The sequence below is a fragment of the Tenebrio molitor genome, chromosome 1, assembly GCF_963966145.1.
Source record: "Tenebrio molitor chromosome 1, icTenMoli1.1, whole genome shotgun sequence".
Classification (NCBI taxonomy): Eukaryota; Metazoa; Arthropoda; class Insecta; order Coleoptera; family Tenebrionidae; genus Tenebrio; species Tenebrio molitor.
The window spans coordinates 43,892,923-43,918,665 of NC_091046.1; the positions used below are offsets into that span (position 1 = coordinate 43,892,923).

Below are 25,743 nucleotides of genomic sequence, written 5' to 3' on the forward strand. Positions count from 1 at the left end.
GTATAAAGTTGTCTATAAACTAAAAGAACTAACCAGAGGGTGTTAAATGCACAAGATCAAAATCTCTTAAATGTATGTAAATATCGTAAATGCACGAAATATTTTGAAAACAAAAAATTAAATGAAAAACCATAAAGAACGATAAATAGAAAGAACAACTTCGAAAGTGATGAAACTTCGATCCCGTACCATACACCAGCACTGCAAATATCAACTCGTGCTGGGAATACAGTTCCAGCTTCTGAAAAGGTCATGGGGTCAATTATTAAAGTTGCAGAAAAATGATAATAATTGCCAGGAGGTAAGACCGTCACCGAAGACCTTGAATCAGCTGAATCAGAGAAGACACTGCTTCTCTGCGGGAATTAGATTTTCAACAAATGACGAAAACATTACGATGTCGTTCAAGGAACAGTTTTTAGGTCAGAAAACGATTTTTGAAAACATTTTTCGTAGACGCACCACCATTAATTTGACATCCAACTGAGCAGTAACTATTTATTAATAAATGAGTAAAAAATGAATTATTTCAAATTAAAATCTTTATTAGCATATACGTTCAGTTTTACAGTGCACCAAGCATCCCAAATGGTTATAATTAATGGTTATGGTGTAGAGGTCATCATCGTGGTTCTCCAGCCTGAAACATATTTTTCTGAATATTTAACGAAATCTTTAATAAAGTATAGTCCTTCAGAAACTCTAGTGGAATTCGGCTTTGGTTGTAAATATATCAACAACAACCGAAGAATAAGATTTTATTATCAAGTAATAAATGTTGTCATAAATACAACTACCACTACCTGTAACATCCCTGTCTGAAGCTAACATTGCATACCCCAAACTGACAACCCTCATTAGCAACTATCAGTAGGATTATTGCTGCAGCATAAAATTCTATTTTTCAAGTGACAAGCATAAATTTACAACCAAAGCCGAATTCCACTAAAGTTTCTGTAGGACTATATACAAAAAAGCTTTTTTCTAAAAACTTGTCTTCCAATAAGTTGAATGGAGTGTTGGTAAAAGACCGCATTTTAGGCAAAATGCCTATTCGTCATTTTTCAAGCCATTATCCAGAAACTTAAAAATAAATCTCTTTCGCAAAAATTACGTCTTTTGGCATGCATTTGTTATCGCCGAAAATGCCTATTTTTCAAAATAAACGTCTTAATTGCTTAAAGGGCCTAAAAAGTGTTTTATAGGTCCTAAACGCCCTTATTTTCGACCTAAAATAGGATATTTTTATAAATGATATTTTTCGTCAATTTACAATTTTTTGGTGATGGTGATTTTGATTTAGAGCGGATGTGATTTCGGTACTTTTGACACAATCGACAATCAAAGTGAGACTGCGGCTTCCTTTATCCACCAACCTAACGTTTTGTATGATATCTACATGTGAAGTGCGCAAGCAAAAACAAATGAAAAGAAATGCCAAAAACAAAACAAAATTATAAAGACAAGTTAGCCCAATGGACTGATGACAAAAGATATAATTTCTAAACAGATAATTAGGAAGAATATTTTGTTTATCAGGCGAACAGTCGCTAAATTAAGTGTAATACATAATTAAAATAATAACTTTTATATGCGTGTAAAGTACTGTTAACTTTCAATTTTTTTTTTTGTTTTTTTTTAATTTCTATTTTTTTTTTAATTTGAAAAATTTTCGTTATATCTTTTAATAAAGTACTATTTCAGTGAGGCCTGTGTTTGTGCCTTTTTTGATAATTTTAGCGCCTAAAAGTGTGTTGTAACGACTTATTTTAGGCGCCTATTTCTATAAATTTTAAGCGCCTAAAATCCGATCTTTACCTAATGAATATCTCTATTATTATGTATTGATTTTTTAAACGCCTGAGGGTTGGCCATGATTTTTTGACACATTTCACACAGTATAGTAAAATTGACAATATAAACTGTCATCAACTGTCAGGTATCAAGTAAAAATTTTCTTCAACAAGATGTCGAAAGTTGTGTCTCATGAAACCAAGTGCAGATGCTCTTTCTTGAAATGCTGTAAAAACATGAAGCAAGATAGGAATGATTTGAGGTAACAAGGTTAACAGATATTTTTAACGTAACTAGTCCTCAATAGGCTTAAGAAATAAATTAGTAATTTCGATCTGTAGGTTGGACGTCGTCTACTTAAGGATGTTATAACAGAAAAACTAGGAAACCTGCAAGATTCAGCATCAAATGATGAAAAATTCGATTCTGATAGTGAAATGATGAAGGAAGATCAAGTCTAAGTTAAGTTTAAAATATTGCTCCTAAAATCAAAGAGAAGCAATACCTCTTTAGCAGTGTAATTCTTCAGAAAATGAAAACATTTTCTTTTATAAAATCCCAACCTATGTATAATAATGATTGTTGTTTGTGCTTTCACACTGACGTTTTCACTCCAAAATGACATTTTATGCTGTCATAGTTTATACAGAGTGGATACTCTAACAAAGTCATGGCTAACCCTCATGCTTTTAGAAAATGAATACATCATATTTGTTGATATTCTAAGCATTAAACAATTACCTGATTCCTGGAAGATTAAAAACGGGGCGCTATGAAGATCGTACGCTTGCGCACACGACAAGAAGGATCGCCAAAGTAGGGGTCGTCACAACACATGAATGCTGGAATCATAAAGAACATCACCAAGAACAACTGTAGAAGCTTCATCTTGAGGACTGGTTTGAAAATTTTGTTGGCTCGGGTTTTATAAGAGATTTTTATAAGTGATTTTTTGTGAATTATAATTCGTTGTGGTAATAACCGAATATTTTAATTCTTTCATGATATTATCTAGCCCTCATAAATCTCCTACTGTGTGATTTATGTCTTTTAAACTTACCATGAAAAGATAACACTGAAAGAACTGGTTCCGTCTCACTGGTAAAACACTGAGGAGAACGAATTTTTGAAATCAAACACCAAGTTTAATTCTACAGAAAATAACGCTATGACAAATTTTCCAATATTTAAAAAAAAATGGACATTTTTTCGTGTTGTTTTTTCTTAATATTAGAATAAGCTCGGTGGGATATTTTTTTAATGATATTAAGCACCACCCGAAATTTCAATACCAAATCGCCACTATCTTCCACCTAGTTGTAATTTTGGATACTGTAAATTAGGATATTCTACGAAAAGAAAAAGTTTCCAACTGTGGGGAGCGTCTTCAAGCTGTTGAGAAGAAAAACTGACAGGACCATGTAGTGGACACAGTATGAAAGAAATTAAAAAAAAATTCATAGCCTGTCTTACGTAGTACGAGGTGCGATTTTTACATTGCAAATTTTTGCTGTCAAATTGCTGTGACATTTTGGTGCTTATTAACCAAATTTGCTTCACATTCAAAAAGTTCAGTTGTTTTTGTGTAGCCTTAACTAACGAAAAATGGGTGAAATGTAGCTATAGCATAGAAGCGTAATCAAATTCTTGAGGAGGGAAGGAACTGTACTCAAAAATATGCACCAAAGGATGATCATTATGCATGGGGAAGATGCACGATCATATTTTACTATGAAATTATGGTCCAAACAATTTTGATTGGTTAAGGAATCACGTCAGGATGATCCAAAATGAGGAAGGCCTGTTAAAAGCAAAAACCAACGAAAACTTCAACAAAGTTAAGATTTTGGTCTTAGCAGATCGGAGAATATGACTTTCAATGATTGCCGATGAAGTGAGAATATAGGAGGCCACAGTATTAAAAATTTTGCATGAAGATTTAGGAATGAATAAAGTTTCTGCACGTTGGATTCCAAAATTGCTTAAATCCGAACAAAAATTTCGTCGGCAACACATCTGTCAAGAAAACTTGGGAGCTTTGGCTGGCGATGATAAGAGCTTTCTTCGAAAATTATAACAGGTGATGAGACGTGGGTGTATCACTCGGATCCACCGTCAAAACAAGAATCTATGCAATTGGTCCACAAGGCATCGCCTCCGCTAAAAATGCATTAACGCACAATTCATCAGGAAAGCTGACGGTTTTTTGGGATGTGGAAGGAATCTCACCTATTAAATACATAAAAAAAAGGTTTTACAATAACAGCAGAAGTCTATAAAGGACACAATCAGAAACTTGAAAACTGCCATACAGCAAAAAAGGCCCCTCAATTGTGATCGAAAATTATGCAGCTTCATGGCAATTACAGAGTTCAGAAAGCTCGCCAAGTCGCGGAAGTAATCGACGAGTGTGGTTTTGTAGAGATGGATCATCCACTCTACAGCGTAGATTTGGTACCGAGTAACTATTGTCTCTTACCTAAATTAAAAAAGCACTTGAGGAAACGCCGTTTTTCTTCGGATGAATAACTGAAAGAAGCGGCAGAGAAATTTTTTTAGGACTTACAAAAATAATTTCTTATTGGCAAAACGTTGGAATAAATGTGTAACCGTTAGTGGATCATATCTTGAAAAACCAAATATCTCTTTTCTCCCAACTCTTTTCCTTCATTGCTAGGTAGACAATATTGTACCCTCGTATCAGGCATTTCCAACTTCAACTTTAGTATTATTGTTAAGTTCAGTTCTCTTAGTTATATCAACAGGGAGGATGTAAGAAGTGTCATAATCATAAAAATTTTGTCAAAATTTATTGAAAAACGTATTCGATATAAAATTGTAAACAATCATTTTGGGAAGGTTTGTCACCAGCGACGATCTTGATTCACCAGGAACGAGCATCCCAACTCCTCGCCTAGGAAAACAGGTTCCGCTGTTGGAAGGGTCATGGGGTCAGCCTTTTGAGGTGGCAGATGTATGGTAAAGATCGCCAAGAGGTAAAACTGTCACCAGAGGGCTCGAATCATCTGGATCAGCTGGGTCAATAAAAGTGATGCAGTTTCTGAAAAATATTTTAAGCAAATGTGGAAATCACTACAGCCACTGAAGAATATGTTGTTGATTTGGAAAAAATCTCATGTAAGATGGAAACGAATTCGATCGTTTTAATGAATGGAAAAGAGATAACTTCAAACACTGAGAAACCGCTCCCGCCTCTTTGATGAAGCTTCGCGGTAAAGGAATTTTAGAAACAATACATCAAGTATGGATTTAACAATAATGCTTCTATACATTTTCTAATCTCGAAGTGTTAAAGGTTTTTTCCATAAGATCTAAAGAATATTTCGTTGCTATCGGCCAAGCAATCCGTCATACATCATAATAAAAAGCATGTGAAGAGTTTAAAGTATAAAGTTGTCTATAAACTAGAAGAACTAACCAGAGGGTGTTAAATGCACAAGATCAAAATCTCTTAAATATATGTAAATATCGTAAATGCACGAAATATTTTGAAAACAAAAAATTAAATGAAAAACCATAAAGAACGATAAATAGAAAGAACAATTTCGAAAGTGATGAAACTTCGATCCCGTACCATACACCAGCACTGAAAATATCAACTCGTGCTGGGAATACAGTTCCAGCTTCTGAAAAGGTCATGGGGTCAATTATTAAAGTTGCAGAAAAATGATAATAATTGCCAGGAGGTAAGACCGTCACCGAAGACCTTGAATCAGCTGAATCAGAGAAGACACTGCTTCTCTGCGGAGAAATAGATTTTCAACAAATGACGAAAACATTACGATGTCGTTCAAAGAACAGCTTTTAGGTCAGAAAACGATTTTTGAAAACATTTTTCGTAGACGCAACACCATTAATTTGACAAACAACTGAGCAGTAACTATTTATTAATAAATGAGTAAAAAATGAATTATTTCAAATTAAAATCTTTATTAGCATAAACGTTCAGTTTTACAGTGCATCAAGCATCCCAAATAGTTATAATTAATGGTTATAGTGCAGAGGTCATCATCGTGGTTCTCCAGCCTGAAACATATTTTTCCGAATATTTAACTAAATCTTGAATAAAGTATACAAAAAAGCTTTTTTCTAAAAACTTGTCTTCCATTAAGTTGAATGGAGTGTTGGTAATGAATATCTCTATTATTATATATTCATTTTTTAAACACCTGAGGGTTGGCCATGATTTTTTGACACATTTCACACAGTATAGTAAAATTGACAATATAAACTGTCATCAACTGTCAGGTATCAAGTAAAAATTTTCTTCAACAAGATGTCGAAAGTTGTGTCTCATGAAACCAAGTGCAGATGCTCTTTCTTGAAATGCTGTAAAAACATGAAGCAAGATAGGAACGATTTGAGGTAACAAGGTTAACAGATATTTTTAACGTAACTAGTCCTCAACAGGCTTAAGAAATAAATTAGTAATTTCGATCTGTAGGTTGGACGTCGTCTACTTAAGAATGTTATAATAGAAAAACTAGGAAGCCTGCAAGATTCAGCATCAAATGATGAAAAATTCGATTCTGATAGTGAAATGATGGAGAAAGATCAAGTCTAAGTTAAGTTTAAAATATTGCTCCTAAAATCAAAGAGAAGCAATACCTCTTTAGCACTGTAATTTACGAATTTTAGAAATATAATTACATGATTCTTCAGAAAATGAAAACATATTCTTTTATAAAATCCCAACCTATGTACCGGGTGATCAAGAAGGACTGTTTAAGTTGGCAATACAATTAAGAAAATTTTTATTTATAACACTGTAACTGGATATGTTTTGTTGGTTTATTTGACAAATATCTGATATAGGTACAGCATTAACAACGACAAGCCACCAACAACCGGAAATTACTTCTGTTATACGATTTAAAATACGATTCAGTGTTACCAACTTACACAGTCCTTATTGATCACCCCGTATAATAATGATTGTTGTTTGTGCTTTCACACTGACGTTTTCACTCCAAAATGACATTTTATGCTGTCATAGTTTATACAGAATGGATACTCTAACAAAGTCATGGCTAACCCTCATGCTTTTAGAAAATGAATACATCATATTTGTTGATATTCTAAGCATTAAACAATTACCTGATTCTTGGAAGACTACCCCCAGATTTTGTCGGTTTTAGGCCTAAAATAACGTTTCCGCACACGACAAGAAGGATCGCCAAAGTAGGGGTCGTCACAACACATGAATGCTGGAATCATAAAGAACATCACCAAGCACAACTGTAGAAGCTTCATCTTGAGGACTGGTTTGAAAAGTTGTTGGCTCGGGTTTTATAAGAGATTTTAATGAGATTTTTTGTGAATTATAATTCGTTGTGGTAATAACAGAATATTTTAATTCTTTCATGATATTATCTAGCCCTCACAAATCTCCTACGGTGTGATTTATGTCTTTTAAACTTACCATGAAAAGATAACACTGAAAGAACTGGTTCCGTCTCACTGGTAAAACACTGAGGAGAACGAATTTTTGAAATCAAACACCAAGTTTAATTCTACAGAAAATAACGCTATGACAAATTTTCCAATATTTAAAAAAAATGGACATTTTTTCGTGTTGTTTTTTCTTAATATTAGAATAAGCTCGGTGGGATTTTTTTTACAGATATTAAACACCACCCGAAATTTCAATACCAAATCGCCACTACCTTCCACCTAGTTGTAATTTTTGATACTGTAAATTAGGATATTCTACGAAAAGAAAAAGTTTCCAACTGTGGGGAGCGTCTTCAGGCTGTTGAGAAGAAAAACTGACAGGACCATGTAGTGGACGCAGTATGAAAGAAATTAAAAAAAAAATCATAGACTGTCTTACGTAGTACGAGGGGCGATTTTTACATTGCAAATTTTTGCTGTCAAATTGCTGTGACATTTTGGTGCTTACTAACCAAATTTGCTTCACATCCAAAAAGTTCAGTTGTTTTTGTGTAGCCTTAACTAACGAAAACTGAGTGAAATTTAGCTATAGCATAAAAGCGTAATCAAATTCTTGACAAGGGAAGGAAATGTACTCAAAAATATGCACCAGAGGATGATTATTATGCATGGGGAAGATGCACCATCATATTTTACTATGAAATTATGGTCCAAACAATTTCGATTAGTTAGGCAATCACGTCAGGATGATCCAAAATGAGGAAGGCCTGTTAAAAGCAAAAACCAACGAAAACTTCAACAAAGTTAAGATTTTAGTCTTAGCAGATCGGAGAATAAGACTTTCAATGATTGCCGATGAAGTGAGAATATAGGAGGCTACAGTATTAAAAATTTTGCATGAAGATTTAGGAATGAATAAGGTTTCTGCACGTTGAATTCCAAAATTGCTTAAATCCGAACAAAAACTTCGTCGGCAACACATCTGTCAAGAAAACTTGGGAGCCCTGGCTGGCGATGATAAGAGGTTTCTTCGAAAATTATAACAGGTGATGAGACGTGGGTGTATCACTCGGATCTACCGACAAAACAAGAATCTATGCAAGGCATCGCCTCCGCCAAAAATGCATTAACGCACAATTCATCAGGAAAGCTGACGGTCCTTTGGGATGTGGAAGGAATCTCACCTATTAAATACATAAAAAGGGTTTTACAATAACAGCAGAAGTCTATAAAGGACACAATCAGAAACTTGAAAACTGCCATACAGCAAAAAAGGCCAATCAATTGTGATCAAAAGATTATGCAGTTTCATGGCAATTACAGAGTTCAGAAAGCTCGCCAAGTCGGTGAAGTAATCGACGAGTGTGGCTTTGTAGAGATGGAACATCCACTCTACAGCGTAGATTTGGCACCGAGTAACTCTTGTCTCTTACCTAAATTAAAAAAGCACTTGAAGAGACGCCGTTTTTCTTCGGATGAATAACTGAAAGAAGCGGCAGAGAAATTTTTTTAGGACTTATAAAAATAATTTCTTATTGGCAAAACGTTGGAATAAATGTGTAACCGTTAGTGGATCATATCTTGAGAAATCAAATATATCTTTTCTCCCAACTCTTTTCCTTCATTGCTAGGTAGACAATATTGTACCCTCGTATCAGTCATTTCCAACTTCAACTCTAGTATTATTGTTAAGTTCAGTTCTCTTAGTTACATCAACAGGGAGGATGTAAGAAGTGTCATAAAAATGTTGTCAAAATTTATTCAAAAACTGTGTTCGATATGAAATTGCAAACAATCACTTTGGGAAGATTTGTCACCAGCGATGATCTTGATTCACCAGGGAGGAGCATCCCAACTCTCCGCCTGGGAAAACAGGTTCAGCTGTTGGAAGAGTCATGGAGTCAGCTTTTGAGGTGGCAGATGTATGGTAAAGATTGCCAAGAGGTAAAACTGTCAGCAGAGGGCTCGAATCATCTGGATCAGCTGGGTCAATAAAAGTGATGCAGTTTCTGAAAAATATTTTAAGCAAATGTGGAAATCACTACAGCCACTGAAGAATACGTTGTTGATTTGGAAAAAATCTCATGTAAGATGGAAACGAATTCGATCGTTTTAATGAATGGAAAAGAGATAACTTCAAACACTGAGAAACCGCTCTCGCCTCTTTGATGAAGCTTCGCGGTAAACGAATTTTAGAAACAATACACCAAGTATAGATTTAACAATAATGCTTCTATACATTTTCTAATCTCGAGGTGTTAAAGGTTTTTTTCCATAAGATCTATAGAATATTTCGTTGCTATTGGCCAAGCAATCCGTCATACATCATAATAAAAAGCATGTGAAGAGTTTAAAGTATAAAGTTGTCTATAAACTAGAAGAACTAACCAGAGGGTGTTAAATGCACAAGATCAAAATCTCTTAAATGTATGTAAATTTCCTAAAAGCACGAAATTTTTTGAAAACAAAAAATTAAATGAAAAACCATAAAGAACGATAAATAGAAAGAAAGTTGTCTATAAACTATGTAGAAGAATTAACAAAAAATTAAATGAAAAACCATAAAGAACGATAAATAGAAAGAACAACTTCGAAAGTGATGAAACTTCGATCCCGTACCATACACCAGCACTGAAAATATCAACTCGTGCTGGGAAGACAGTTCCAGCTTCTGGAAAGGTCATGGGGTCAATTATTAAAGTTGCAGAAAAATGATAATAATTGCCAGGAGGTAAGAGCGTCACCGAGGAGCTTGATTCAGCTGGATCAGAGAAGACGCTGCTTCTCTGCGGGAAATAGATTTTCAACAAATGAGGAAAACGTTACGATGTCGTTCAAGGAACAGTTTTTAGGTCAGAACACGATTTTTAAAAACATCTTTCGTAGATCCAATACCATTAATTTGACATCCAACTGAGCAGTCACTATTTATTAATAAATGAGTAAACAATGAATTATTTCAAATTAAAATCTTTATTAGCATAAACGTTCAGTTTTACAGTGCATCAAGCATTCCAAATCGTTATAATTAATGGTTATAGTGTAGAGGTCATCATCGTGGTTGTCCAGCCTGAAACATATATTTTCTGAATATTTAACTAAATCTTGAATAAAGTATACAAAATAGTAGTTTTTTAACATCCGTCAAAAAAAGTACAAGTTTTTTCATTCGTTTGCGTTTATAAAATACGTGATTTTTGAATCTGTTAAGAAGCGTTAAAAAAAGTGCCGTAGCGTGTCATTTTTTAACGCAATTATAAATAAAATGTTTCATTCATAATTAGTAGGTTTTTTAACGAGTTCACATGTAAATTGGGATTTTTTTGGCTTGCGTGGGCCAATTTAAAACAAGAGTAAAACGAGCGTTTTAAAGGTCCACGGGTTCACACAGGAGAAAATTTTCATATTTTGAGAGTGTCGAAAAAATTGTTAAGTATCTAACTCACGGGCGCCAAAAAATGTTCGTATGCAACTCGTTAGTAAACTATCTTTTTTTTACTCGGCGGATTTTCCTTCTCGTAAAAAAAGTATTACTTTACTCATTTGTTGCATAAAAGCTGTTTTCTAAAAACTTGTCTCCCAATAAGTCGAATGGAGTGTTGCTAATGAATATCTGTACTATTTGTTGATTTTCTAAGCATTAAACAATTACCTGATTCGTGGAAGATTAAAAAAGGGTCGGTAACGGGCCAGCATTCCACATACGCTTGCGCACACGACAAGAAGGATCGCCAAAGTAGGGGTCGTCACAACACATGAATGCTGGAATCATAAAGAACATCACCAAGCACAACTGTAGAAGCTTCATCTTGAGGATTAGTTTGAAAATTTGTTGGCTCGGGTTTTACAAGAGATTTAAATGTGATTTTTTGTGAATTATAATTCGTTGTGGTAATAACCCAATATTTTAATTCTTTCATGATATTATCTAGCCCTCATAAATCTCCTACGATGTGATTTATGTCTTTTAAACTTACCATGAAAAGATAACACTGAAAGAACTGGTTCCGTCTCACTGGTAAAACACTGAGAACGAATTTTTGAAATCAAACACCAAGTTTAATTCTACAGAAAATAACGCTATGACAAATTTTTCAATATTTTAATAATGGACACAAAAAAAAAGCTCGGTCGAATTTTTTTTACAGCTATTAAGCACAACCCGAAATCTGAATTCCAAAACGCTATTATCTTCCACCTAGTTGTAATTTTGGATACTGTAAATTAGGAAATTTAACAAAAAGAAAAAATTTCCACCTGTGGGGAGCGTCTTCGAATTGTTGAAAAGAAAAAATAAATTTTTAAAAAGTCATAGCCCGACTTACGTGGTACGAGGGGAGATTTTTACATTATCTACCTAGTGTTACCCGTGGGCTGTTTGGGTGGTCCAAAACTCGTTCTTTTGTAGCGTTTGGTCCCAACTTTCTAAAAATAGTCGACGCCGGCCGGAAACGGCACGGCCACTGGGCACTTCTCTACCTGATCTAAGAGGAGAAGGTTGTTTTTTTTCCGTGCTCCTCTCCTCCTGCACAAAGGGCCTGACGGTCCGGGTAAACCGGCTGGATTGCGAAACGGCTATCTTCTTCGACGGGGTGCATTTGCTACTCCAGCGTTAAAACGGCATCGGTCAACAAACCTCGACACCGGCCCCGAAGATGGACTCGATGTTCGACCGCTCCAGAGGGCCGGTGGGAACACTAGCCATAACGAAAACAAGTGACGATTGCAAATTTTTGCTGTCAAATTGCTCTGACATTTTGATGCTTACTGACCAAATTTGGTTCACATCCAAAGAGTGCTGTTGTTTTTGTGTAGCCCTCAATTAACAAAAAAATAGTGAAATTTAGCTAGAACATAGAACCGTAATCAAATTCTTGACGAGGGAAGGAAATGTACCCAAAAATATTCACCAGAAGATGATTAATGTGCATTGGGAGGATGCACCATCATATTTTACTATGAAATTATTATCCAAATAATTTCGAAAATTGAGATTTTGGACTTAGCAGTAGGAATATAGGAGGCTACAGTATTAAAAACTTTGCATGAAGATTTAGGAATGAATAAGGTCTCAGCATGATGGATTCCAATTGTTTAATCCCGTGTCGGCAACACATCTGCCAAAAAAACTTGGGAGCTTTGGCTGACGACGAAGAGGTTTCTTCGAAAATCATAACAGGTGGTGAGACGTGGGTGTATCACTGGGACCTACCGACAAAACAAGAATCCATGCAATTGGTCCAGAAAGCATCCCCTCCACCAAAAATGCATGAACGCACAATTCATCAGGAAAGCTGACGGTGTTTTGGTATATGGAAGGAATTTTATCGATTGAATACATGAAAATGCTCTAGAATAACCACAGAAGTCTATAAGGAAACAATCAGAAACTTGAAAACTGGAAAAGTGCCATACAGCAAAAAGGTCCCAAAACTGTGAGCAAAAGATTATGCATCTTCATGGCCATTACACAATTCACAAAGCTCGCCAAGTCCGTGAAGTAATCGACGAGTGTGGCTTTGTAGAGTTGGAGCATCCACTGTACAGCCCGGATTTGGCACCGAGTGATTATTATCTCTTTCTTAAATTAAAAAAGCACTTGAGGGGACGCCGTTTTTCTTCGGATGAATACTTGAAAAGAAACGGTAGAGAAATGTTTTGAGGACTTATCGAAACAAAAATTTTTGAAGGCATAGGTGGTGGCGTTGGAATAAATGTATAACCGTTAATAGATCATACACGTATCTTGAAAAATAAAATATTTCTTTTCTCTCAACACTTTTCCTTCATAGCTAGGTAGACAATATAAAAATCTCTCCTCGGATCAGTCGTTTCCAACTTCAACTTTAGTATTATTGTTACGTTCAGTTCTCTTTATTATATCAACAGGGAGGATGTATCGCCTTTTGTCAGAGGCGCCATAAAATTTTGTCAAAATTGATGTCGCTATTTTTTCAAAAACGTGTTCGATATGAAACTGTAAAAAATTATATAATGGAATTTTAAAAAGGCAACAAAAAAACTACTTCTTTCACTCAAACACGTGGCTCATAAATTATATTCGAAAAGGTCCTTGACTCGGGGGTGATTTTTAACACACACCAGACCAGAACCGAACGGAGCTGTCCGAGATGCACGAAAGTTAGCGCAGCTGTGGCCCCGGGAGTGGTGCAGTGAATTAGGCTTGTGATAGCCGGTGATAGAGATACAATTACCCAGGTGTTTTGGTAACTGAATGATTGCAAGTTTCGACAACTTGGGCTATCATGTCAGTACCATCAATGTCCAAAACCCCTGGCGGATACCATGGTATATTCTTGAGCCCCGAACCAGGTTTGGGTGGGACACCTTTGGCTCACGACACGGCTTGGCCGTTGATCGGGCGCATCTTGTCGGGATGGCCGGTGGTGGCAACCAAATGCACAGATCATACGTTTGCTTGATAAAAGGTAATGAGGTAACATGAGGAGCTATCGCGCTGAACAGATTTTTTACAATACACCAGCATCTAACGTGCCAGACGCCAGTTTTTTGCGGGAAATAGATTTTCAACAAATCGAAAAAAAATTGAGTTGGCTGTGACCAAAAATTTCAGTGGGGAATTCGTGAGATTTCAATTAACAGATGCCAGTTTTAGAAGTTAGGTTAGTGATTTTGATAAGGTTGAAATCTTGATTTTCATAAAGGAATGAATTATGTGTGACCTGTCGCCCTGTCGGTTGTAAAAGAATTTCCTCACCTAGTCCAATGAAACAATGAGATTTAAAACTCCCGCGCCTTTATTCAACGGTGAGTACAGCATCGTTCTGTGTTCTCTGGTGAGGACCACGTGCACCCCCCGATAGTGTACAGAGAGATTATGCTTTTGGGGCTCTTTTCTATTGTCTCTTTCTGAAGTAAAAAGACAAAAAGCAACGCCGTACATGCAATACGATCGAATTTTGGTAAATATAAAATCAATGAAATCAACGAACAAATATTATTTCCAGGATGACTAATATCTTTATAACTCAAACATTGTGCTAAAGGATCACACAGGAGGAGCTCTAATCGTATTCTTACAAGAACTACAGTAAATGTTCGAAATGTCTTCCTTCAGCTTCCAAACATAACGTTATTCTTCGGTCATGCTTTCAAATGACCTTCGCAAAGTTGGGACATCAATTAAATTGCAGTTATCAGTAATTATTTGCATTAATTCGGGAATTGTGCCAGGCCTGTTTTTGAACACGTTGTTTTTCAGGTACGGAAGAACAAAATAATCAAGGCAAGGTGTTGGTAAGTGCCTTGAAAGTCCGGAAACTTTTGTTGAAATTCCTGAAAAACTCTAGGTGTCGAATAGGACCATTCGCCGTTTCTGAATTAAATTTTTACGTGTTGCCAACTGAAGCGTATTAATCACGGCCCTCTCGATTTTTTTATTTTCGATGGCACGGTAGTTCGAAAGATACGTCACTCAAGGAAAAGTTTTTAAGTGAGGTTACAATTTGTGAAAATATTCTTCGTAGAAGCAAAATCATTCATTTAAATTCCTACCAAGTAGTAAGTGTTAATAAGTGTGTAAAAAAATAAATAGTTTCAAACTGAAAACTTTATTCACGTAGATAATTCAGTTTTATATTGCAACAAGAATTCCCAATGGTTGTAGTGCTGAGGTCATCATCTTGGTTGTCCAGCCTGCGACAAATATTTTCAGAATATTTAACTAATTCTGGAATAAAGTATAGAAAAAAGATGCTTTCTAAAAACTTGTCTTCCAATAAGTCAAATGGAGTGTTTGTAATGAATATCTGTATTATTTGTTGACATTCCAAGCATTAAACAATTACCTGATTCGTGGAAGATTAATAGGTAATACCCAAGCGTTTGCGCACACGACAAGAAGGATCGCCAAAGTAGGGGTCGTCACAACACATGAATGCTGGAATCATAAAGAACATCACCAAGCACAACTGTAGAAGCTTCATCTTGAGGACTAGTTTGAAAATTTGTTGGCACGGCTTTTATAAGAGATTTAAACGTGATTTTTTGTGAATTATAATTCGTTGTGGTAATAACCGAATATTTTAATTCGGTCATGTTAATATCTAGCGCTCATAAATCTCCTCCAGTGCGATTGATTTTTTCTTTTTTAACTTACCGTGAAGAAATAACTCAAACACTGAAACAACTGGTTCCACCTCTGGGGTGAACAAATTTGTTAACTCAAATATCAAGTTTCATTCTACGGACAACAATGCCTTGACAAATTTTCCAATACTTTTATTTTATTAAATAGTTATCTTTTTTACGCACGATTTACTATTACAATAGGCCCAGTGAGAAAATTTCTTTGTTTATCAAAAACACCATCAGAAATGATAAAAAACCACACAAATGCATTCTGAAACGATCTGACGTGCCAAGTACTTCTAAAATAAGAAGAACACATCGTGTACATTTTTAGCAACGGTAAAAGCTTAAGTTCTTGAAAACAAAAAAATTAATATGAATTTTACATGTCTTCCCTTTTTGTAAAATTGTACTTATGCTTTATCTAGAAAAACAGATCTTGTGGTGTTTTTAAAATTCAACATGTCCACTTCTTCTGTGACTCTACTATATCAACAATTTTTCAAATTGCAAATAAAAAAAATCTACCGGTTGTAAAACCAACTAGAGCCAACTTTTTGAAGAATTGTTCTCATTGAAGTAGGACATTTTAAAAATGTACATAAAATAAAATCGGTCCCAACTTGGTCACTTGAGGCACACCATCGGAAGAAAATCAAATTTTCAAGACGAAGTGAATACCTAAAGCACAGGGTGATTCAAGTTTTACCGCCCGAGCGGAAACACACACTTCTAATCGATTTAAAATTCTCAAAAAATTCAGGAATGATTGTGTGACGCTGTAGAAAGAACATTCTGTAAAAATTTCAAATTTTTTAATGAAACGAGTAAATATTTCGTTTTAATTGAATAAACGCTACATTGATTTACATTATTTTTCACTGAGAGTCCTTTCAAACATTTAGGAAAAATTTGATGTCATTGAAATCATGACAGCATCACCGGTTTTTTAAATAAGTGGAATTCGATATTAAAGTGCAAAATTTAGCTATGATTTATTATTAAATTGGGCGGTCACTTCAACAATAGAGGTTCACATGGGTTATTTATGGTACCCTTAAGAGACTAAAGAAGTACTAGAGAAGTTCTCAACAGATGTTTCCCAACAAAGACGTATTTATTCATGACACTGCAGTTGTAAATCTTGATCATTTTTCGCTGCTAATGTTAAAATTAGAATAATTCAAAAACTAATCCTTTTCTTTTGATGCGAATTTCATAAACATGTTCTTTGAATTAATTGTGAATTATGAGCGTGCACGGAATTTTTTTTGTCAAAATCGATTTTTTTAAATTTTATGGCTCTGAATGAAGTGATACGGGAAAATTCATTGCACATGTTTGAAGCCTTGCATTAAGGGAATGTAACCTTAAAGTTTGGTAATTTTTACTAATTTTTTAATAGGGTTAATCGTGGGGGCGGTACAACTTGAATCACCCTGTATATCGTAAAGGGCCAAGGTGATTACCGGGTGGTAGATTCCATCACCGATCACTTGATCAGCTGTTCGAGGCAAGCCTCAAAGCAAAAACACCGCCTGCTTGGCACCTCCCGTGAAGAGGACCTCGACAAGCTGATTCCTAATTGTGAGAGGGTCAAAGCCGAGGGAGGAAACGCCTTGAAGTTATTTAGCGGGGCTGCAGACAGTCGAATAACTTTTCTGGAGTGTCGTAAGTAGTCTGAACGAATCCTCGAGGGTCTCGCCTGTACATCAACGAATTTGCTCCGGTCGTAATGACGGAGGATTTCAATACGGCTCCGGAGAAAATTTGTGTCGCTGTCGAAGCGTGTTCGCCTCGTGCTCCGGGAAAAAACCGGAAAACGTAATCCACCGTTCGTCATAATCCGGCGCAAATGAAAACGTTGCATCGGACGCGAACCCTTTAATTAATTGTTCTGGAAACGTATCTGCGTGAACCATCTCGCCTCCAGTTGGAAATTGTTTCGCATTATGGGATGCAACACCGGTGCAACGCGAAAAACTTTGCGCTTCCAACATTCAACGGCTTCATTAAGATCGTATCTTGGCACGGCAACGAAATGGAATAGACCGCAGATATTTATTGTTTCGCTGATAACAATAAATCGAAGTTCGGTGTAAATGCAGCGATTTAATGAGTCCACTAAAAAGTCCGAGATTGTTTCTCGTTCGCAGGTCGTACCATAAATCCGGAGACCTTCCGGTCCCGGAAACTTTCTGCAGTGTCACCGCCAAAGCGCATAATGGCCCGCCCTTAATTATTGTAATGTGGAGACACTCTTCCAGTCTAATCTGAGACTTGCTCCGTTTTCGGTCAAAAATGAGGAAAAAGATATTCTGTCGCAGAGTGTAAAGTTACGTTTATTTCCGGCAACGAAGACGAACGAAGAAACGAAATACGGTGTTATGCGATATTTGGCCTTAATTACGCGAACTCGCGCCACCCTTGCAAATTTTTGTCGTCCCACGAACCGTCGCTTGTTTATGGAGAAACAACATCGGAACTAATTAACTTCATAAGTTTATTGTTCGGGGTTGTTTCATGCGCAACACAATAAGCAGTTTCTGAAAAACTGACGAAAATCGAAAGAATACGAGCACAAAACCTGTCATAAAACATAATCACGTCGAAGGAACACCCTCCTTCATTAGATCGTATCTCGAAATAGCTCCGAGGATAATCGATCCGGGGAGCGTGGTTTGGAAAGGAGACTGCAATTTACTCCTACCTCCTAATTTAATTTTTTTGCCAAAAATTTCCATCACTACTCGGTACTCATTTTTATACGCCTTAAATTTTTGTAATTACCGTTTTTTACATAAAATTGATAATTAACAAGATACAAGAAAAATCGACCAAAAACACATTTTCCAACCTTCAACCTCCCCGAACATTTTAGACTTTCAACAGCAACTTCCAAAGAATTACAAAATTACAAAACTTTCGGAATCATTGACCGCACTAGACGTAAAAAATACAAAAGGAGAAGTATAAGAATGGATCCCTGGTGAAAGCCAGTTATGATTATTTTCGAACGGAAATAATCCGAGATTGAAAGCTCTACTTGACAAAATACGTCGTCTCAAGACTCCCAACGTTTTTTGAACAACTGTATATTTCAGGTAGATAAAATTTGAGAACCATGTTCGAGTAATGTGAGCCAGCGTAAGCTAACTTCGCTTCGTTAAATGAACTCTCTGTAATGATCTTGACAAGTTTTGCAAGCTCCGCGATGTTCCCAGGTAGAATTTTCTTTTAGCCGGTTCTGGTGCTCTATTTTTGCAGCCATTTTAAATAAGTCGCGAAGTTCTATAGTTCTAAATAGTGCGCCAGGAACATTCCTTAGTGAGTAAACTCTTGATATAAACCGTATCGGGTATACTACGAACGCATGTCCAGCATAATATGTTACATTTAGCCAAGTGACAAACCACTCACCGCTTGTCAAAATAATTTTTTAGATGCCTTTAATGAAAACGGTAATTTTAGGTTCTCAAAAGCGGACGAAAATTAATTCTTTCTCGGATGCCGTTTTTCGGACGCTGAACCGTGGCGCCATCTGTTGGTCTGTTGGTGATAATTGCCCTGTCACCATAAATTATGTAAATAAGAAATTGTATTGCAAATAGTCAATTTCTAGTTTTGTTGGCAATACAATAAAAAAAAAAATTATTAATATGTAGTAATAAATTTAATTATTTGAAAAAGGTATGATGTCTTTTGCTTTGTAGTTCGTGCGGTCGCCTAAGAAATTTAATGTGCCTTTTGTCCTCGCCTGTTTTCAAGCCTCGGCTGCGCCTCGGCCAGAAAACTCTGACAAAAAATATGCACTTTTTGGCCTTGCTACACAAATAATTATTGTGTCATGAATGCCTTTTTGAACGAACCATTCTCTAATAATGGATATTAATTAGTTTGAAAAAAATAAACAAAGACAGTTTTACAAATTGGAGTTTAAACTTGATAACAGTGCGTAAGTTACAACAAACGGAAAAGAAACAAAATTTGTGACAAAACACTCCTGCTCTTTATTCAATGATAATGCGCTACAAGTGCGTCTGCCAAAATAAAGCAAAATAAAGAAGCGTCTTCGATAACAGGAAATTTTGTACGTTTTAAAAACTTTTCGTTTCCTTGCTCAAGATAATTTAATTTAATTATTTGTAATCGAGGTTACAACGCTGCTAAAGTGCGTCTCAGATATCTAAAAGCCTAAATGAGACTATGACGTATAAAGATGAAATGAGAGGCATTTTTTATACAAGGCGCAACTATCTAATTGAAGGGTATAAATGTGGTTGCAGTAACTGTCACTCGTGCAAAAATTCGTTGCTTGAATCTGTCATTACCACAAAGTTAAATCTCTACTTTAGGATGCTTCGTAGACACGCTGTTCTTACAGATGTTGCTCGGGATGTCTGTCACAAAAATCAATATTTTTCGTAATTACTCAGCATTATTCGAAGCTGGTAAATGGTTTGTGTATCAATAGTTGAGTTAAGCAAACTATTGGTGAAGGCCCCATCGAAATCAGTTCGGTAATTATTTAGTTATAAACGAACATGGCATACATACGTAGATACAAAGTTTGCGTTTTAAGACATGTTAAGATCAGAGGAGGCGCCACTTGTTCGTTTGTATTTTCTGATGTCAGATCTGGCTCCACGATTGACATTTCCAGCATCTCATGTTGAGTAAATGCATAATTTACACTGCACCCTTGGCGGTTTTGCACCGTTCTTCCGAATCGCTAACGCCGGAGCAAACACGGTCCGCTTCCTAATTGAACCAAACACAGACATCCCCACCAGATCGAGTTTTAATAATAAAACAAACATGTTCGTGCCTGATTCCGGGCCGGAATTAATCGCCGGCAATAAACCCGCGCCTGTCAGATTACCAAAATGATGCGCTAACGAGCTGCAACAATTACAGGTCCGGCGCTGTCGGCAATTTTTCGGGGGCTCTTTGTGACCAGATTTACAAAGTTAAACTCGTCTTGACATATCCACTAGACCAGTTTAATTGCGCGAGTCCCGGCTCGGCCCTACGGCATAAATGAGTTAAAACATAAAAGACAACAGCGGCCTTTGATACGGATTGCTCTGTTGTTATTTCGTACGAATATGGAAACTTCAAAGGGACGCCGCGTTTGTTCCCAATTAAATATTAAGGACTAATCGCGATTTTTCCAGAGGGAGTAAATTAATTCGGGGCCGCGGCCCGGCTTAAATCCGGATTAGGACAGGTGTATGGGAATAAAAACAATCACGCCGGCTTTGCGGGGGTGGCAACGAATTCGGGAGTTCGGCGGGGGCGGCTCCATGAAAATCGACTGGGCACGTTTTCCTTATGATATTATTTTTGAATAACGGCCGATTTGTAAGATGTCTGGTACGTGTTGTGGGAATTATGTGGCGAACTTCGTCGAAATGCAGCGTTTATTTCCCGAAAACGAGGATTAAAAGCATAGGTCCATATTTCCAGGAGGGCTGTTCGGGGGTGAGAAATGGCTACTTGTGAACCGTGAAGTACGTTAAAAATGGAACGCCTCGGTTGATTTTGGGCCACACATCTCACTTTCCATTTTTATTACCGCCCTTCAGCATTCAATTTGCCAACACCACCTCCTCTTTGAAAAATCGGGAATTTTTAACCGAACCTGCGAATAAAATTGTTTCTGCTATCGATAAACGTATTTACAGGAGAGTTTCGGTTTACCTAACACCGCCAATATTAAACCGATCTTGTTTTCGGAGCGCAAACAGAGCGGGAAAAATGTTAGTAAACACGTCGCGTGATAATCAATCACACCGAGAACGGGACGTCACGTGGTGGCGAGCGCGTAAGATCGCAATGCAAATCGTGGCCACGCCCATTCGGTTCTTGTAAAACTATCCAAACGAAAAACATAAATATCAAAGCGATTCAGTGGTGATGCATTAACGAATAAAAAAAAAAAAGCCTTACATTTTGCAAATTTTATTCACACAAAGCATTCAGAATTTGTCATTTTCCACGTCGATGTCATCGTGGTCTTCATCTTTCTGCATCAATCTGGAATATGTTTTTTGTTCGTATAACATTATCATTGTCCAACTGGAAATAATTGACATGTAATGATTTACTCTACTGAAGTTTGAATGCACTAATTCTAACCAACGGACTAAAAAAATTGACAGAACCTTGAAAGAAAGATTGAAAGCACAAACGCAATGCTACGACAACAAACAGACATTTTCTGTGTTTGTCAACATTTTTAATTTGAATAAACCCACCGACGAGTCCGTAGAAAAATTAATAATTGTGAAAGACCCAATTAACGCTGATAATCCCTTTTAATTTTAATTATTCTGTAAAGGTTTTTGATTCATTTTCCCTTGGACATTAAAAAATTACCTGAGTAGCCAGCCTGAGGGACGCTCCTCTTGATCATTGCGCGATAAGCTAGTGGAGGCCTGTAGTGTATACCTTGCGCAAATGGTAATTGATCTATTTAAATGAATTTGTGATTATGCATCGATCTATTTGAATGATTAATTACCGAATAGAGCTAAGACCACAAGGATCACCAAACATAAGAACACCAGCTTCATCGTTTTGTCAAACGTCTGACAATTGCCAGCCAGTGCACGTTTTTATATTGGCTCACATTCTATTTTTTGATAGTTTCCAATCAAAATCAATAGCATTATTTTCCGCTCGTGGAGTTTTCAATTTGAACAGATATCAATCCTCGCTTTAACAAAATAATTCTTTCTTAATTTTACAATGTACTACTTTTAATCTTAAATTTGTTCCAATTTGTTGGTCGATTACCGGCCAAATAATAAACTGTGACAATATATTTCTTCCTGCAAATCGTAATTTGTCATTCTGATCAACGCATTAATTTTAGTGATGTTAAAACTCTTTTCCATTATAAGACATCTGCATGCATGTCGACCCACTCATTTAGTTGCTTTACAATGGGTCATGGGAAAAAATGGGAAAAATAATTGTCCAATTTTCAATTTTAATTTTCGGAGTAATTACTTGGACCTAGATCGGGTGCGTAGAAGGGTTTATCCAATAAATACAAACCCGCATTGTCGTGGCGACTGTGCAGATGCAACACTTGTGAGCGACACGCTGTATTGGTGTAACAGTTCTCTCTTCTTCCTTTCTTTTCAAAGGAAATTAATTCTATCAAAAAATTGTCTATGCTTTCCATGAAAAAGCTACGATTCAAATAAATGAAACAAATAAAGAAGCTAAAATACGTGGAATTTCGTTAAAGGAGAGAAAGGGACTCATGACCTTAAACTATTTCTTGGGTCATTTTTTACCGTAACATAGGTACTATTGGTTTTGCCTCCAAATGACGGAAATGTTGTAAAAAAAGGTATAATTCTTTTTCTAAATGACTATACTTTTGGCAAAAATGTAGACCTTCCACAGCAGGCAACTTATTCCAATATGACATAAATAAACATCAAGTAATGGTTCCAAAATTTTCCAAAAAAAAAACTTTTAAATTCTTATCTCCGACTCCTCTCCTTCTTTATCCTTTCCCTCCTTCATCCATCTCTCCCTCCCTCCGTTTGCCTTCCGTCCTTCCGCCATCATTTTTTTCTCTCTTGCACTCTGTCTTCCCAGATACTCCGGAATTCCTCTGCCATACACCTCTCATACTCCTTCTACCTCGATTCTTTGATTCTCTCCCACTCTCTTCCTTCTCCGTGTCTTTGTCCCTTTCATTCATCTTCCTTCTGCTCACAATCTTTCCACTTCTTCACTGACAAACCCGTTTCTCTGGTAGTATTTCACTTTCCACTTCTCCGCGTTCTTTTTCTTTACTCTCCAGCATTCCGTCAATATCTTGCACTCTTCCCTTCCATCCCGTTTTCCCGTTTTCATTCTCAGCCTATTTCTCTTGCACTTTTCCCTCACTATGTAACCTGGCGTTTCCCTGTCCACTCCTAGTACTCATCTAGAATACGCTTACGAATAATGAAATGATTTTTTGAAAACAGTTATCGCCACTGATATTACTACACACCAAAGAGAAAGGAAGCTTGGAATGAAAATTTGCCAAATGTTCTCCTATGAAGAAAACCGAGACAATTTCATGTACTGTTCAGGTCATGGTGTCAAACTTTTGACACTTCAGAAAAATTATTGATAATTATCAGTCAAAAAAATAGTCCGGAGTGTTAAGCAAACTTCGTGGCTCAGGTTTCCAGACAAGATTACAAAAGAAATCAAGAATGGTGAAGAAGGAAGCTATATCAAATCCAACCACGAAGTGATCCTACAGAGTACTCTATCACAGAGTTGTTTTTTTTTTTAATTTTCCTTAAATTGGAAAATTTCCTAGCTGTAGACAAAGTTTCAGTAACCGACGAGAAAGTTTATGTCGACAAAGAATGATTTCAAATCATGTTTATTATACTACTTTAACAGTCTTGACACACCATTATTGTGAAGAAAGTTCCTAATTTTTTTATTCGGGTTCCCCTCGGGGTTCTCATACCTCTGCTCTTTTTTCTTTGACTTTCTTAAAAATTGTAAACATCAATAATGTTTCAACTGTCCAGCAATACGATACTAATTAAGACATTAGCTTGGACTTCTTCAACAAAAAAAAAATCCCAACGCCTTATCACTTGAAGTAAAGAGATCAAGGTTATGTTAGTTGTTAGATTGAAGTACTCTTGGTGTTACAGGTTTAGTACTAGATTCACAATGGGAAAATAAATCAAAAGTGACATTTTTATTCTGCTGCTTTATTATGATCCATATTCCATATGAGGCGCCGTTTTATCATTATTTTTCTGCGTCAAGCTGAAACAGTAGTCATGATATCTTGAATAGTTAATGAATTAACAAGATGACGTTAAAATAAAACTGTTTGTCTCACTTTTTCCTATTTATGATTAATACGAACCAATTACCTGGACACTCGTTGGGCCCGAGGCGGAAACTACGCATCAAATAGCAGTAGCGGCGGTTACCAGCAGAACGTGCTTGCACACTAGATAGTTGATCTGAATAAGCGAATTAGTAGTTGTTTATGATTCTATCTGGATGAATAATTACCCATTAGAACAAGGACCACAAAGATCATGAAACATAAGAGCACGAGCTTCATTTTGCCGACCGACTCAACACTGCTCGCTGTAGGTATTTATAACAGTTCAGAATGTTTTTTGTAATAATTTATGATCGTAATCGATACACTTGCATCTACCTAAGTAGAATTTGTAATTTGAAACGACAGACACGATCCATTGCATACCCAAAAAACTAATTACTTACTTTTTATTGTGCAAAGAAGAAACTTTTTGTCTTGAATTTGTTCCCATTCATTGCTGAAGTCGACTAATAGAATTTAATTACTTTTATGTACTTGGTAAGGTGGCAACGCGGTCAAAACAAATCTTTACCAGATGCGAATGATGACCGCAATAATTATTCAAACAATTTTATTCTCCAACGCAGTCACTTAAGGTACCATTTTGGTGTTTTTATGTCATCAGAAAGATTTTTTTTATATGGATGAACAACTACGCATTAGAACTAGGACTACGGAGATGACGAAACATAACAAGAACACGAGTTTCATCTTGTCTGTTCACTGCAGATTTTTATCGCTCATAATAAATCTTCTTGCAAATTAACCCTGCGATTTCAGGTGCACTTTGTGTCCACTTCCAGTAAAATTTTACGTGAATGTAAGAAAAAGAAGGCGTTCAATGCTTGACAGGTGACTTGTTTTTATCAATTAGTATCAAGTGATGTGCTCATGAGTTTTATCCACTTGCGTTTTATTTCTTGCTCTCGTGCTTGTCAACCCTTAGAAAAAACAATTTAAATCCCGTTTGTTTTAAAACAATTAATTATGTACGAGAATAATTAAAAGGCGAATATGCAGGTTGTATCGAGAAAAACAACGCCAGCCATAACTCCGTTATTTATTGTCCGAATTTAGCCCGAAAAAAAGGTCTACAAATAAATACCATAAAACATAATAACTTTGATTTCTTCAACACTAATTTTAATGTCGAACGACAGTCCATTGTTTTAATACCTACAACCTTTTAAATTTTACCTTGGAGATTTTTTTACTCCAATGATATCTAACAAGTTGACTTTGGTACAATTTTCAACTGGATTTCTTACGTAATTTTTGCAAGTGTTCCTTGGAAAACACACACAATACATGAACACGAAAGACCAAATCAGATATTTGGTCTAAATGTTCACTTCTAATGTGCATTAATTTTCCAAGATTTAAACGAAAAAAACAGCAAAATTGTATGCACTTGATAGAAATATAGAAAATTTTGTGAAAAAGGTCAATTTCACTGCCAATGATTATTTTGATTAAACAATCTAAAGTAAGGTAACTCTGACTGAACAAATATAAGGAAATCTATCAAATGTGTTCTTCGCAAC

At 36.1% G+C, this 25,743-nt stretch overlaps 1 protein-coding gene and 6 long non-coding RNA genes across 8 annotated transcripts in view; all 7 read right to left on the reverse strand.

Moving 5' to 3' along the window:
- Positions 1 to 25,743, reverse strand: part of Lar (tyrosine-protein phosphatase Lar) — a 424,567-nt gene that overhangs the window by 233,146 nt on the left and 165,678 nt on the right. The window lies entirely within an intron of this gene.
- On the reverse strand, positions 525 to 2,711 carry LOC138122265 (uncharacterized). Its single transcript, XR_011156408.1, has 2 exons — positions 2,536 to 2,711; positions 525 to 640 (listed from the first exon to the last, which is right to left on the reverse strand). It is a non-coding gene; the product is annotated as an uncharacterized lncRNA (long non-coding RNA).
- On the reverse strand, positions 5,726 to 8,230 carry LOC138122264 (uncharacterized). Its single transcript, XR_011156407.1, has 2 exons — positions 6,913 to 8,230; positions 5,726 to 5,841 (listed from the first exon to the last, which is right to left on the reverse strand). It is a non-coding gene; the product is annotated as an uncharacterized lncRNA (long non-coding RNA).
- Positions 10,164 to 11,138, reverse strand: LOC138122415 (uncharacterized). The gene is made up of 2 exons (XR_011156489.1): positions 10,862 to 11,138; positions 10,164 to 10,279 (listed from the first exon to the last, which is right to left on the reverse strand). It is a non-coding gene; the product is annotated as an uncharacterized lncRNA (long non-coding RNA).
- LOC138141431 (uncharacterized) lies at positions 14,786 to 15,716 on the reverse strand. The gene is made up of 2 exons (XR_011163156.1): positions 15,039 to 15,716; positions 14,786 to 14,886 (listed from the first exon to the last, which is right to left on the reverse strand). It is a non-coding gene; the product is annotated as an uncharacterized lncRNA (long non-coding RNA).
- LOC138141578 (uncharacterized) lies at positions 21,270 to 21,938 on the reverse strand. Of its 2 annotated transcripts, none has more exons than XR_011163193.1 (3): positions 21,848 to 21,938; positions 21,703 to 21,795; positions 21,270 to 21,360 (listed from the first exon to the last, which is right to left on the reverse strand). It is a non-coding gene; the product is annotated as an uncharacterized lncRNA (long non-coding RNA). The 2 variants fall into 2 exon arrangements; XR_011163194.1 differs by having other exon boundaries at positions 21,270 to 21,402.
- On the reverse strand, positions 24,051 to 25,359 carry LOC138122455 (uncharacterized). The gene is made up of 3 exons (XR_011156510.1): positions 24,385 to 25,359; positions 24,240 to 24,332; positions 24,051 to 24,129 (listed from the first exon to the last, which is right to left on the reverse strand). It is a non-coding gene; the product is annotated as an uncharacterized lncRNA (long non-coding RNA).